Source organism: Tachypleus tridentatus, chromosome 1 (genome assembly GCF_004210375.1).
Source record: "Tachypleus tridentatus isolate NWPU-2018 chromosome 1, ASM421037v1, whole genome shotgun sequence".
NCBI classification, from domain to species: Eukaryota; Metazoa; Arthropoda; class Merostomata; order Xiphosura; family Limulidae; genus Tachypleus; species Tachypleus tridentatus.
In genome coordinates, this window is record NC_134825.1 from 75,028,475 (window position 1) to 75,042,200 (window position 13,726).

Sequence of the window (13,726 nt, forward strand, 5' to 3'; positions counted from 1 at the left end):
ACTGCTAAATTATGGACGGCTAGCGCAGATAGCTCTCGTGTAGTTTTTTTGCGAAATTCAAAACAAACAAATATACACTATACGTTGCGGTTGGATATGTTATACAAAATATTTATTGTTGTATGCCCGGATTTCAGGAACTAAAGTTAGTGAGAATATCCCTGGAAAAGAACAAAAAACAAATTGGATTTTCCTTACCGTCTGTTTCATTTTCGGAATATCATCCAACATATCTGCGTTAGCTTGTCATAATTTGTAAGTTTGGACTAGCTGGACCATCCACAATAATTCTTGAACTACTCTTTACCAATGGATAGAGAAATTGACCGTTACATTATAACGCCCCCACGACTGAAAGGACGAGAATGTTCGGTGACAGGTTCTGAACATAGTTTGCAAGTCGAGTGTCCTTACCACCGGATCATGGTGGGCCTAAGTTTCCGTTATAAATTCTTAATTTAAACTTTTCACTATTTTTCGTCAGAGATGTGTGTGTGTTTGTGTGTTTTTCTTATAGCAAATCCACATCGGGCTATCTGCTGGGCCCACCGAAGGGAATCGAACCCCTGATTTTAGCGTTGTAAATCCGTAAACTTACCATTGTACTGAATGGGGGGTCAAAGATAGAAGTCCAAATAATTAGCTTTCTCTTGTGAATGCTACAATGATCTGTTTAGCCTAAACAAAATTTGTGGTACCTCAAGACATATTCCATATAGTGTCTAACTGAATCCTTAGTATAACACATTTAGCCCAATAGGACGTTGTAATCACTTTTAACTATTAGCATCTACGTTTTACGATTGAATCTAAACTTTACTTCTCATTAAAATGGAATGTTTCCCATTATTCTAAAATCAGAATACGTAAACCGAATACTTTTACCTCTTAGGTGTTATATGTATTTTAACGTTAAAAAATGAATTATGTATAATGCTTAAATTTGTACACATTCACTATAATTCCTTAAATTTCCAAGTTAAAACTTGTCGTAAAAGAAACATCACAAAATTGTCTGAACCTAACCACAGAGAAAACTTAACTTTTATTTTAATTAGCTCTAAGAAAGATTTATAGAGACGCTTACAAAGAGTTATGTCTAATGTCAAGCAACAAAATGAAACACAGGATGTACACATTAAGTACATGAAATGATATTACACTTCTCTTTCGAGCATCTTGCCATGGATGGTCTGGTATTAGGACACTCGACTCGCAATCTACGGGTCGCGAGTTCGAATCTCCGTCACCGAACATGTTCGCTCTTTCAGCCGTATGGGCGTTATGAAGTCACGGTCAATTCCATTATCCGTTGGTGCCACGGTAGCTCAAGAATTGGCGGTGAGTGTTTTAACTAACTGTCCTCACTCTAGTCTATCATTTTAAAATTATTGACGGCTAGTACAAATAGCTCTCGAGTTGTTTTGCGCGAAATTCAAAATAAACTTTGGAGCGTGGATAGATCTCTAGGTTGCAAAGTTGGCAAGTCGCGTTCGATACCAGAAAATGTTTGTAAACATTTCCCTCTGAATGCGTTATAAAAATAACATTCAGTTCCTTAACGGTTATGGTGGGATGTATGGCACTGGTTGCATTCTCTTTGTTCAGTAGAAACAGCTGCAAATAGCTTTAAGCAGCTTTGCTGTAAATAGGGAAAGTACACTTTAATTTAAGGTAAATTTGAAATAGTTTTAAATTTTCATTGATACCCAGATATTATTTTTAATATTTCACCCACTACCTGTGCAAATTTTAGAATGCAAATACAAAGTAAGAGAAAACCATGTAAAAACGAGGTTATATGAAAATGTGTACGCATATCGATTTTATTCCTTTCTATATACGTTTAGCTTTTCAAGTCTTCGTTTTTTCTGGCAAATAAAAATCACAAAGGTTAGACTACATCTAGTTTATAAGAAATAATCTGTCAAAAGAATCGAGTGAAAATTACTTTCATTTTGTGGGAATAAAATATCCATTCAGTCTGTTCTAAACAATCATTCCAGTAATAAGGGAAACGACTATTCGTACAACAATCTAAAGCAGACATAATGTGTCTTGGAAAACGAGGTGGCTCATCTTTACGAACGTAGTAAAAGCAAAGCATATTTTCATCCTGCACAAAGCCTTCTATATGAAATTCCTCGCAGCTGTCTCTGTATTCAATGGTAGCGGTGTGCCTTGTACACTGGTTCTCCCTGCAGGCATGCCCAACAAGGATAAGAGAGATACAGCTTGGGTGAACGGCGGGATTCCAGCTATGTTACTGTTGGAAAACGTCATTGTCCTTATAGGGATAACGTCTTCCTGCTTTTCTCTGACCGGCTGCAGAGAAGTACCTAATTGCCTTTCCATGTAACACTTACCTATCAGAAGGAGAGTAACCAAGCAGACAAAGGGCACTCCTTCAGACAGTTTCTCAAAATATAGAGTACGATTGCACGCTCAAGGCTTTCTTTTTCATGCTTTTGGGTGTCTGCTACCCGCGTGAGCTCGTAAAGTGTCATATTATATGTGTACATAAGTCTAATAACGTAAACAGACTATTGTATATACACGCGTCACATTATAAGGTCTCAGTACATAATCTAGTATGTGTGTGTGTTGTTAAGAATTATTTATTTAGTATCTATCTATTTCTCTCTCTCTCTGTTTGTCTGTTCAGTTATCTGTCTTTCTTTATATATATATATATATATATTCCCAGAAGGATAGTGGTAAGTTTAATGAGTTACAACGCTAAAATTAGAAGTTCGATTCCCCGTGGTGAACACAGCAGATAGCCCAGTGTGGCTCTGTTCATGAATAAACAAACCCAAACTAAACAATACATTATGGTTAACACAAGCTTCATAATTCACAAGAAGCCTCTTTCTACGAAATGTATTAGACACAGACAGAATGATATTATGCTAAAAAGTTCTAACTGTCCATACAGTGGATATATTTCCACATTCATAGATATCACGGTAGTCATTACGTTTTCCTTTGTTTTGTAAGGGATTTACAGTTGTTCATTTATTTTAGTGCTTATACTTGTTCCTACATATTTTTCTTTTTGCTTCTGACGTACATTGTTGACTATGTATTGCACAAGTCCCGCCTGTTCTTGAAATTTGTAGAACGTTCTTGAATGTAAAAGTCAACAGTGCTTGTTTATGAAAACGCGATAAGTCATTTTTGAAAATTCTAGAAACTCGCGTGACTAGTATATAAACAATGACGCGCCGAGAGACACAGAGAATGTTATTGGATAGCTACAACGGTGTGCTATAGGCCGAGTAAACTATAACTGATTAGCGTTTATTAATCGGAAAACTACAGAATTTGTCCAGGAACGTTATAAGTTTCGAACACTACAAAATGTTCAACTTCAGTGAATTAATTTGAATGTTATTGTTTCTACAACGACATTAAATATCTTCTTTGGTAAGAAGTGAGCTTCTAACCGGTGTGAGGCTAGCCAAAAACGACGTCATTAGCTTGGTTGGTTTGGCATTTTATCGCGCAAAGCAGCTAGGCTATCTGCGCCTCATTCATTAGCTGAAGCAAAGTACAACAATAACGATTCAGAATTAATTTGCTCGTCGTGAACCTGACTCATCGATAAAATATTCAGTTCTAGACCGGATATAAAACTCAGTATTGCCTGTAAGTTTGTAAAACTCTTGTACATAAACCATCATTTGTAATAACTATTAGTAATAACAGTTATTATAAATTGTTATTATTTATTATGTTAAAAAGGGAAGTTGTGTGTATAAATCTTGTTGGCAAATAACATAAATTTAATAGATATTAACATTTAATTAACTACGAACTTAAATTTAACATTTTCGGTTAACGTACGTAATATAATAAATCGGAGGTTCATCCGAAATAAATTATAATACGTAACAGTTTTTATTGGCACTACTTATAATATAATAGCCACAACAAAATGTCTTTTCATTTTTGAATCTTGTTTCTTGTGAGGCTCGTATTGTTCATGTTCTGAACTCTCTCTTTTTATGTTTTATTTATTTATTTTAATAATAACACGAGTAAGACGTGAACTTGATAGAACGGATTCCCTAAATTTTGGATTGTTTACTGGCTCTAACGAATTTGAAGACCGTGATATTTTCATTTGAAAATGTCTGTTTAGTGATAGACAAATCAACAGATCTTTTCTACACCAGAACTTCTTTGTAATTTCGTGTGCTATTTACATTTGTAATTTGCTATTTACAATGAGAATAATCCAACATTATCTGTAAACTGAAAAAAAAATCAAATGTAATTATATGTATATATATATATATTTAAAGGTCTAAAACTTAAAACGATGGATTCTTCAGGGAGTAGATGCGATTCAAACCTGGGTAGCCAGTCTTCGGTTAAACTATATTAGGTAGTCAAGTCTTTTCCCAAGGTTCGTTGATTCATTTAGTTTTATTTTATATTGGGCTTAAATTCTACTAAACATTTTCTGGCTTATTTAAATAAATTACATGCAAATAAAACATCAGTTCAGTGAACTTACATTTTTCACCAGGGATATAGAGTTCCACAAGTCCAGGAATAAATAAGCATTCGAACTTACCTAGAAATATATATATACATATTTACTAAAGAGGAAGAACTTAGTTTGACTGCATTTAATTAGACCGTAAGTATTTAAAGATAACGTTCAAACACAAAATACAGAAATTTGTTTAAATATTTAAAAATAATTTCTTCATAAAAAGAGTTACATGTTATTATGTTGTAAACAAACTTAAGCCTATTTTTTAAGCAATCTGTGTTTAGTATAATTGTAGTAGTAGTTTAAGAGCTCTTTTTAAATCATTTTATTTCTGTTGCAGTTTTATTTACAGACCAATGTTTCTGTTAACAAGTGATCGTAAACTTTAAGAACGATTTAAAAAAACAAGGATTTATTCGAAATAAAAAATAAGAAAGAAATAAATACAGGTTGAAAATTACATTAAAGCTGACAACGTAAAATTGATAGATGTTTATTTTTGTTTTTGAATTGCACGCAAAGCTACACGAGGGCTATCTGCGCTAGTCGTTCCTAATTTAGCAGTGTAAGACTACAGGGAAAGCAGCTAGTCATCACCACCCACCGCCAACTCTTGGGCTACTCTTTTACCAACGAATAGTGGAATTGACTGTAACATTATAACGCTCCCAAGGCTAAAACGGCGCGCATGTTTGATGCGACGGGGATTGAAACCCGTGTCCCTCGGATTACGACTCGAACGCCTTAATCCACCTGGCCATGCCGGGCCTGAAATGAATAGAACCCGAAGATACAAGAGAGTTGCTGACACACAAGGCATTCTCTGTTTTTTAAATCTAAATAAACTATTTTATTCTTCTTGCTTGAATTTTTGATGAATCAACATCGTTTTTGTTTCTTTTGTTCTGGAATAGAGTAATCCACTCTCAACTGATTCAAACAAAACAAGAAAAAACAATCAAAGTCATTCAACTGATCCTACGAAACGCTGTGGTTTTGTAAATGTTGACCCAAAATCGACTAAACATCACGTGAAGTATCGTTCAATAATGAAAACTAATAAAAGTTAAACAGTAATTTAGAAAATAATAGAACTACAGTAAATATGCAGGAGTTCATATATCTCAAACACAAACCAATTAAGCGATTAACGACCACCAACACGGTCCTTTCAAGCACTTCGTCTCGGGACGCGCATGTTTGTCACAGTACAGATATCGGAGCCGATCCCTTAGCAACCAGAAAAGTACTAGTCAGCTAAAACCATTTCTTTTCAAACGTTGATTATATATAAATTCATTTGATCGATACGAACAAAACCAAGATTACTTTTAAATGTGCACTAATCCTTTATTAAGCATTGTTTCTTTTTAGTCTGTTAATTCAGTGATTTCAAAGTGAGTAACGAGAGATGGTTTCAGGTAGTCTGAGAACACTGATAAAGCAGAAATTTCAACACGAATCTAATTTATTACAATAAATATGACTATATGTACAAAAGGAAGCCAGGGTATTTGTGGAAAGAGTTCTTTTTAAAATTATCCTATAAAGCAGCATTTGCAATATGACTGTATCCATAACATCGTTTATGATTGAGAAAATATTTTTCTTTATTTTAATTTTTTACAAAGTATAAATTGTAATGAAAGTAGGGTGTCTTAGGGTAGCTACCGCTTTATATTAAATCCTTAGGTGGGATGCTTAGTCCAAATGTTTACCTTTGGGGAGTCTCAAGTTAAAAGGTTTAGGTTCAGCTTGTACTCTCTCTTACTGAGCAAAAACGCTCTGAACTATGTTTAAGTGGTCATGCACCACTGTGATATTCTTTACATAAGCATACTGTACGGGTTGCACAATAGCTTTATTCAAATTTAGAAATGCACTTAGAATATATATCTGCAAAAGCTGAAATTTAAACAAATAAGATTCAGTACACATCAGGGCGATACTTTACACCAAAGTGTAGATTACCGCTACAGCTTCACGCATGCGTAGTGATCTTTTGGTATAATGGTTCACTGGAATTCCTCTGTTAGGCTAAGTGTAAAGTGCAATTTATGAAGTCATCTTTCTCTTATCTGAAGAACGTTAGATAAGCCAAAATGTGTGGCGATTTGTCACTGTCAGGAACGCCAGCGTTACGTTACTGTGATGGGGTTTAGTGATTTGGTTCGCAATAAATAAAATCAACATTATACGATAGCTGCGTTTTGTAAAACACAAACATAGCAGGTTACAAGGGTTAGTGTAGAGTTTTACCTGTAAAGTCTTCAAGTAACTAATTCAAGGCCATTTCGAAGTGAAATGACCTGAGTATTCAATACCTTACTGTATGCCTTGTGAAACGTTTCTTTACTTCCAAATAGATGCCTATAAAATAAACTATGATATAGAATATCACGGGAATGGGGCGAGGGATCTGATCTATGTGCGACAAAATAAAGAATTTTAAGCAAAACGAAACACATCCCATATATCGTTGAAACATGACTCTTGTATTGTTACAGCTATAATCATTCTTCAATAAGTAGCTTTTGAGGAAAGCAAGAAGTGCTATGTGGTAACTTACGACGCCATTTTTATACCAACTCGTCAATTCACAGTTACTGATTTTTTTTTTTTAATTTCGCGGAAAGCTACACAAGGGCTATCTGCGCTTGCCTTCTCTAGTTTAGCAGTGTAAGAGTAGAGGGAAGGCAGCTAGTCATCAAACACCCCCCCTACCAACTCTTGAGCTACTCTTTTTACCAACGAATAGTGGGATTGACCGTTACATGATAACGTACCCACGACTGAAAGAGCGAGCATGTCTGGTGCGACAGGGCATCGAATCCGCGACCCTCGGATTACGAGTCGAGTGCCTTAACCATTTAGCCATGCTGGGCCGTTCGTTGTTGTTTGTTAAGTGCAAAACTATACAACGGGTTATCCGCGCTGTGTTCACCATGAAGAATCGAATCCTAGATTTTAGTGTTATAAGCATAAAGCTGACCACTGAGTGACTACAGAATTAATTGACAATGTTTTACAGTAACTTCCGCATCGTAACAACGTTACCTGAACGTGGTCGAAATTGTAGTCACTTCAAAACCACGTTCAGTCGCTACTAGATTCTCAAGACATTTATCATATTATTTGAACGCTAAAACAGCAGAAAATAATGAACTGAGCTTTCAGAAAAGTTTTAAGTAAAAATCTCGTTGTGAAACATTATTACTATTTTGTTTGTTTGTTTCTTTGGAATTAAGTGCAAAGCTACACAACAGGCTATCCGGTTTTTAGCAGCGTGGGTCCGTAAATATTCCGCTGTGCCACTGGGAGGCGTTGCTACTATGACATTATATTAAATTTAAAAAAAGTATAAAAAAACACTTTTGTGACTACACAAGGGTTCTTCAGATCTTAGTTTGAACATGTTTGGGATCTTTGTTTCTTTTGTTTGGTTTCAAAGTTAAGACGATAATTTCGAAAGTAAAAATATCTACGTCAATAATTAAATTTGTTCTGAAAAAAATTGTCCACAACTTATGTGAATAGAACAAAATTGTGTATTTTTTAAAGAAACACAAATGTATTGTTTATTGCTTCGTGATTTTTTCTCCTCTTTCTATTTATAACACTCCGCTACGAAGATACCATATGTACACAATTAAAAGCATGAGGCGTTAGTTCAGTTTAAATTATGTCTTTCTTTAAATATAACAACACATTTAAAACACTATGAACAGTATAAACAAAGAAACATGGCCCTGAGACGTTCTTTGAACGAAGACTGAAATTCGCTTTCTTAAACTTAGTCTAAAAACATTGTTCATATATTTGTCACTGAAACCCGCGCCGTCAGCTCTTCTGGCTCGAGAAAGAATAGACAGTTGCCTGAATACCAACGACACGTGACATTTTTTGCAACCACTACCATTAACTAGCGTAATTACCCCCGGATACCACATTCCTGCAGATGTCTGTGATTTTCACCCTCTGTGTGTACGTTTCAATAAATATTTCTAAGTGTCTTCAGCCGCAGACTTCGAATTAATAAATAATAATAAAAAAAATTAGCCAGGGTGTCTACTCCTATGTAATTTAGATTAGACTTGGCAGTTCCAAACTTTCTATGTCGCCGCTTATGTTAAGAATGAATTTCAAAAAACTTCGTCCTAAACAAAGCTGTAATCGGTTTATCTACTGTTTTGAGTTCCTTCTAGAAATGACTCATTTTAAAGACACACGCTTCAAAAATGTAGTTGTTAGAAGATTTTATTGTGTACACACACACACATATTTATGTATACCGTGTCTATAAGTGATACTTAGTTACGTAATAAAGAAAGGCTTCATAGTGCTTAGCTCTAATATTTCCAAAACTGCATTTATAATTAGAAAATATTACAAACAATAAGTGAAACAGCCTATAAAGAAATCAATACCATAATAGACTTAATATACTGGAAAGTTTATATTAACACTCCTACGAAAAGTGGGGCCTAATAGGCCCCAGAGCAACTTGAAAGGTTATTAATATTAGGCTAATAATTTTGTATTTAAATGAATTGCCATTTAAATCCATTAATGAATGGATTAACGAGATTCCCACTGTCCCTATCTACTATCTAGCGAAACCACAGCCAGGGGAACGGGCTTGGAGAAATCAGGACTAGAAACGTCTTTTCGTAGGAGTGTTAACGTAAAAAAGCAAGCAAAAGCGACACACAGTGAGTGGTTAAACCAATGATGCATATATGACATAATTATAGTTTTTATCTCATCCTAATGTTCCGTGTTTCACCGCACCATAGATACTACTAACTTAGATGTTGAAAGGAAAAAATGTAGAGTTTTATATTTTACATTGTAAAACTAAATATGATCTTAACTGAAACTATAACAATCACCACTCAAAGGAGATTTAAAAATTACACCACATTTCCAACGTTAATGGGTTAGAAGACTATAACTGGAAAAGGTACAGAATGTTTCAAAAGAATTTAACGAATTTTTTTATGCACTAGAATGAAACGCTTACGTTGGCTAAGTAGTGATGCTTTTTAAGCCTAACAAAGTGATTAAAACCACGCTTGACTGCAGATTCTTCTTCACATTCCTCTTAATTAGTTCTTTAAAAATTTCGAATCAGGGGCATGCAGAAATAGCATTTCTGATCAATATTTTATCTCCCAAATAAAACCATCTGTAGTCAAGCTTGAAAATTCTTTAGTAGCACTTAAGAAGAAAAGAAATTACAACTTTTTCGCAAAGAAATAAATCCAGCTTCAACTTAATTAAAAAAAAAAACAAAACCGAAATTAGTCCCGTAGTTAGAGACAGTTAAAGGTGAATGCATGAACGTTAAAGTGACAAAACATTTAAAATATGTCAGTAAGCAGTTTGAAAAAGAAGTAAACTGTATGCATAATGGTTCTGTAAATTACATTTGCTTATAGAAAGTGAACATGGTATAGAAGTCTAACAAAAAATTCAAGTTTATAGCATTTGAGAAATACATAGGCACCACAATGTTTTTAGCAGTTAAAACAAGTACGTTTAATTTTTCAATTTAAGTGATTGCTTATCTATATTAAAGTACAAAATCATTACATACTTACAATCAATACACGTATATATATGTCTATCTTCAAAATACTGCGCCAAAAGCTAATTATCGTTCAACCAGAAGCCCCCAATGGCCCAGCGGTATGTATGCGGACTTACAACGCTAAAAACTGGGTTTCGATACCCGTGGTGGGCAGAGAACAGATAGCCCATTGTGTACCTTTGTGCTTATTTCAAAACAACAACAATTCAACCAGAGAATGTAGAAATCGAAGATAAACGAAATCAATACATATTATTTTTCTAAGCTCGAACGAGGGTTATTTTATCAAAAGTATTAACAACATTTACAAAAAGAAACATCACCGGTTTTAAATGGCAGAATGAACTTTTATTTTTTAAATGGACTGCGAATTTGGACGAAAACAGAAATAATAAATGAAATATAAACGTGTACAAGGTCAAGAAGAAACACTGACCACGTTAAATTCCACAGAACAATAGAATAGTTCTTGATGAATGACCCTGATTTTAAACTATGTTTTTGATTCTTAGGGTTTCACAAATTTAATGGATCTGAGCTTATAAACATTTAAATAATATGTTTAGTTTTAAATGTTATAAGGAAATGTGATATATCATTCAAACTGATTGTAAGTTATAAAGAAATAGTATACTGATTAATTTAACAATGGAAGTTTAATGTTTTCTTCCAGGCTCTGGCGTTTACACACGGTAGTTTAGTTAATTAAAACACCTGCTTGGTAAAAAGAGCTAATGGTTTACTAACAAGTAGGTAAAACAATCTCAAACGTTTGTCAACGGGTCTTACAGTTACGTGTACAATATAAATTACAACCCATTAAATAATATATTTTATACGTATGAAAAATGATCATATTTTCGTTGTTTTCACAAAAAAAAAAGATGATGAAAAGAAATTAATTTTCATGGATATGTTTTCAGAGAAAAATATATTGTTCAATTTCGTCCTTTTTTCCAGTGTTTAGTCCAGAGACAACAACATACCAAATAACGAATAAACCTTCTTTCTCTGTGAATATACACAGTTATTAACTCCATGATTAATAAATTTGAGAAATGGTAATAATACACCGACCTTTCTCTCCAAAACATTTATAACTTTATCGTAGCTAAGTAATATAATAGAGATCAAACAGATTAGGAGAAGAAAAAAAAAACATTTCGAGTATGCCATATAAAATTAAACTCTTAATTCACCGTCTTACAATAGTATATTTTGCACATTTAAACAGTAAAATCAATTAGATATTTTCATGGTTTTAAATCTCGATAAAGTAAAATATGGTTAAGAAGTTGTTGCTTTTTCTGTTGGAATTTCTAACTCAATTTTTATTCTGTAAAAGTTAATATAAAGCACATGTTAACGTTTACAGGATTTATTATTCTTTCGCAGAGGAATAAATATTATTTCACAAAACACTCATGTCAATTTATCCGTTAGACGATTTAGAAAACTTTAAAGCATTTATTTTGTTCATAACGATAGCTTAGAACATTTTTCCACCACAATATAAACGGAAGCTGACAGCAAAATGAGCCTTCAACTCTGTTATCTGTCCATTTATTTTACTGGTTAGAAAAGCTTCAGTTGATACACCATAACCCCTTGAAACTTGTCGTATATATAATCCAGGGCAAACGTATTTGGTTAATAAAAACTAATATAATAGAAAGCTAGCATTGCGAATGGATGAAAAACCGAAGCAATTATCTGGCTTTGTGCGATTAGCTTACCGTAGTGGTTTTTATATTCTTCGGAGCAGTTTGTATTGTAAAAAAACGATTATGCTGAGAAAATAGGTTCGTTAAGTATGGCGCATTTCTGCACAAGCAGCTCATTTTAAAACCATCTCAGATACAATTTCATAAGATTAAGTATCAACTGGGCATTAACGTACCAATTATGTGGTACAATAACAACACTATGGTCCTCATGTGAGGCTAAATTTGCTGATTCTTTTAAATTTATATCTTGATACTCTAATACGCGATCATGGCGAAAAAATATCGTTGGTCAGTAGCGCTTGTAGCAAAAGAAAATTACAACTTTGAAATCAGGGGTTCGATATTCCTCGGTGGACTCAACAGATAGCCCGATATGGCTTTGCTATAAAAAACACACATAAAAGGGAACGATTGAAAATCGCAGAATTTTTTCACACATTCATTAACTTTTAATAATTTTGCTGACCCGGCATGACCAGGTGGTTAAGGCACTCGATTCGTAATCCCAGGGTCGCGGATTCAAATCTCCACCACACCAAACATGCTCGCCCTTTTAGCCGTGGGGTATGATAATGTTACGGTCAATTCCACTATTCGTTGTTAAAAAAGTAGCCTAAGAGTTGGCGGTGGGTGGTAATAACTAGCTACCTTTCATATAGTTTTACACTGAAAAATTAGGGACGGCTAGCGCAGATAGCCCTGGTGTAGCTTTGCGCGAAATTCAAAAACAAACAAACAATAGCTTTGCAAACGCAAAAATACAATTCAAAATGAAACAAACATTGCACTTTACACTTCAATGACAGTAAAGCGTTTTCCTTTTTGCATAAAATGAAACAAAATAAAAAAACGAAAGAGGTTATAACACTAAAAAAAAGTCCCTACAATGTTTGACAATACAAAGAATATTTGAGTTCTATATGCAACTGAAACCTCAAAATTTCCATAATATTAAAACACATGGAAATGGGAATTCTGGAACAATATTATATCAGATGATGTCACCAGGTCGGAAAGTTATATATGTTTTTTTTCATATATTCGTATTTTTTCATTCAACGACGTTAAACGCTAATGTTCCGGTTCTACATCACTTTAGACTCTATCGTTGTTTAACAGCTTTTTCAAGATTATAAAGTGTTACTTTTATTTTGATTTTATTGTTATGTTCAACAAACGTTATTCATACGTATAACGCCAAGGTAGATGGAGAATAAATTTACAAGTGGAAATTGAATTTGAAGAGCTACTTTATAACAAAATATTTATAGCACACATGCACATGACTATCAAATACCTGTTTATATGTTAGGTGCATTAATACCTTTGTGAAACAAGAATGAACGGAACAAAAAACATAAACTTGTAAACAGACATATACCTGGCAAAATAGTAGTTACGTTTTAAACTGAAATCAATCAGCTATACGTATTTCAATGAATATCTTGAACTCGTATGTCTTTTTTTTGTAAGACAGAAAAAACAAACAAACTAGATATCGATTTCTATTCAGTTAGAATATAAAACCTTAGAAATAAAGGCCATGGTGATACAAGTTACTTACTAAGGTCACTGTACTAACAAGTGACAGAGAAAAGCACTACTGAGTTTATTTTCTTAGAACTTTCATGAAACGTTACACAGAAAATATCTACGAATAGTCTTCTTAATTTTGAACTAATATAGCCTACGAAGAAGGCAATTAGTCAATGGCGTCAACCGTAAATTCTTACACTAACTATTCAAAAAGTGAGATATGACCGTCATTCTTATAACGTACCCACAGCTCCTAAGTGCAGGCGCATATTGCAACAGTAGGATGCGAGCCATGAACTCTGGGATTCATACCCTAGGTACGCTTTATGCATGCATTTAAGACATGACCCTATTACCCAAAGG

The 13,726-nt window shown here is 33.9% G+C and overlaps 1 protein-coding gene across 3 annotated transcripts in view; it reads right to left on the reverse strand.

Moving 5' to 3' along the window:
• LOC143252677 (protein O-mannosyl-transferase TMTC2-like) overlaps window positions 1–13,726 on the reverse strand; it is a 304,308-nt gene that overhangs the window by 128,747 nt on the left and 161,835 nt on the right. The window contains exon 2 of one of the 3 annotated variants that reach the window (XM_076505201.1): window positions 4,526–4,585. The exons of the other annotated variants lie outside the window; for them this stretch is intronic. The gene's annotated coding sequence lies outside the window, so the exon portion shown is untranslated. The remainder of the gene's footprint in view (window positions 1–4,525; window positions 4,586–13,726) is intronic. 3 annotated transcript variants of the gene reach the window in all.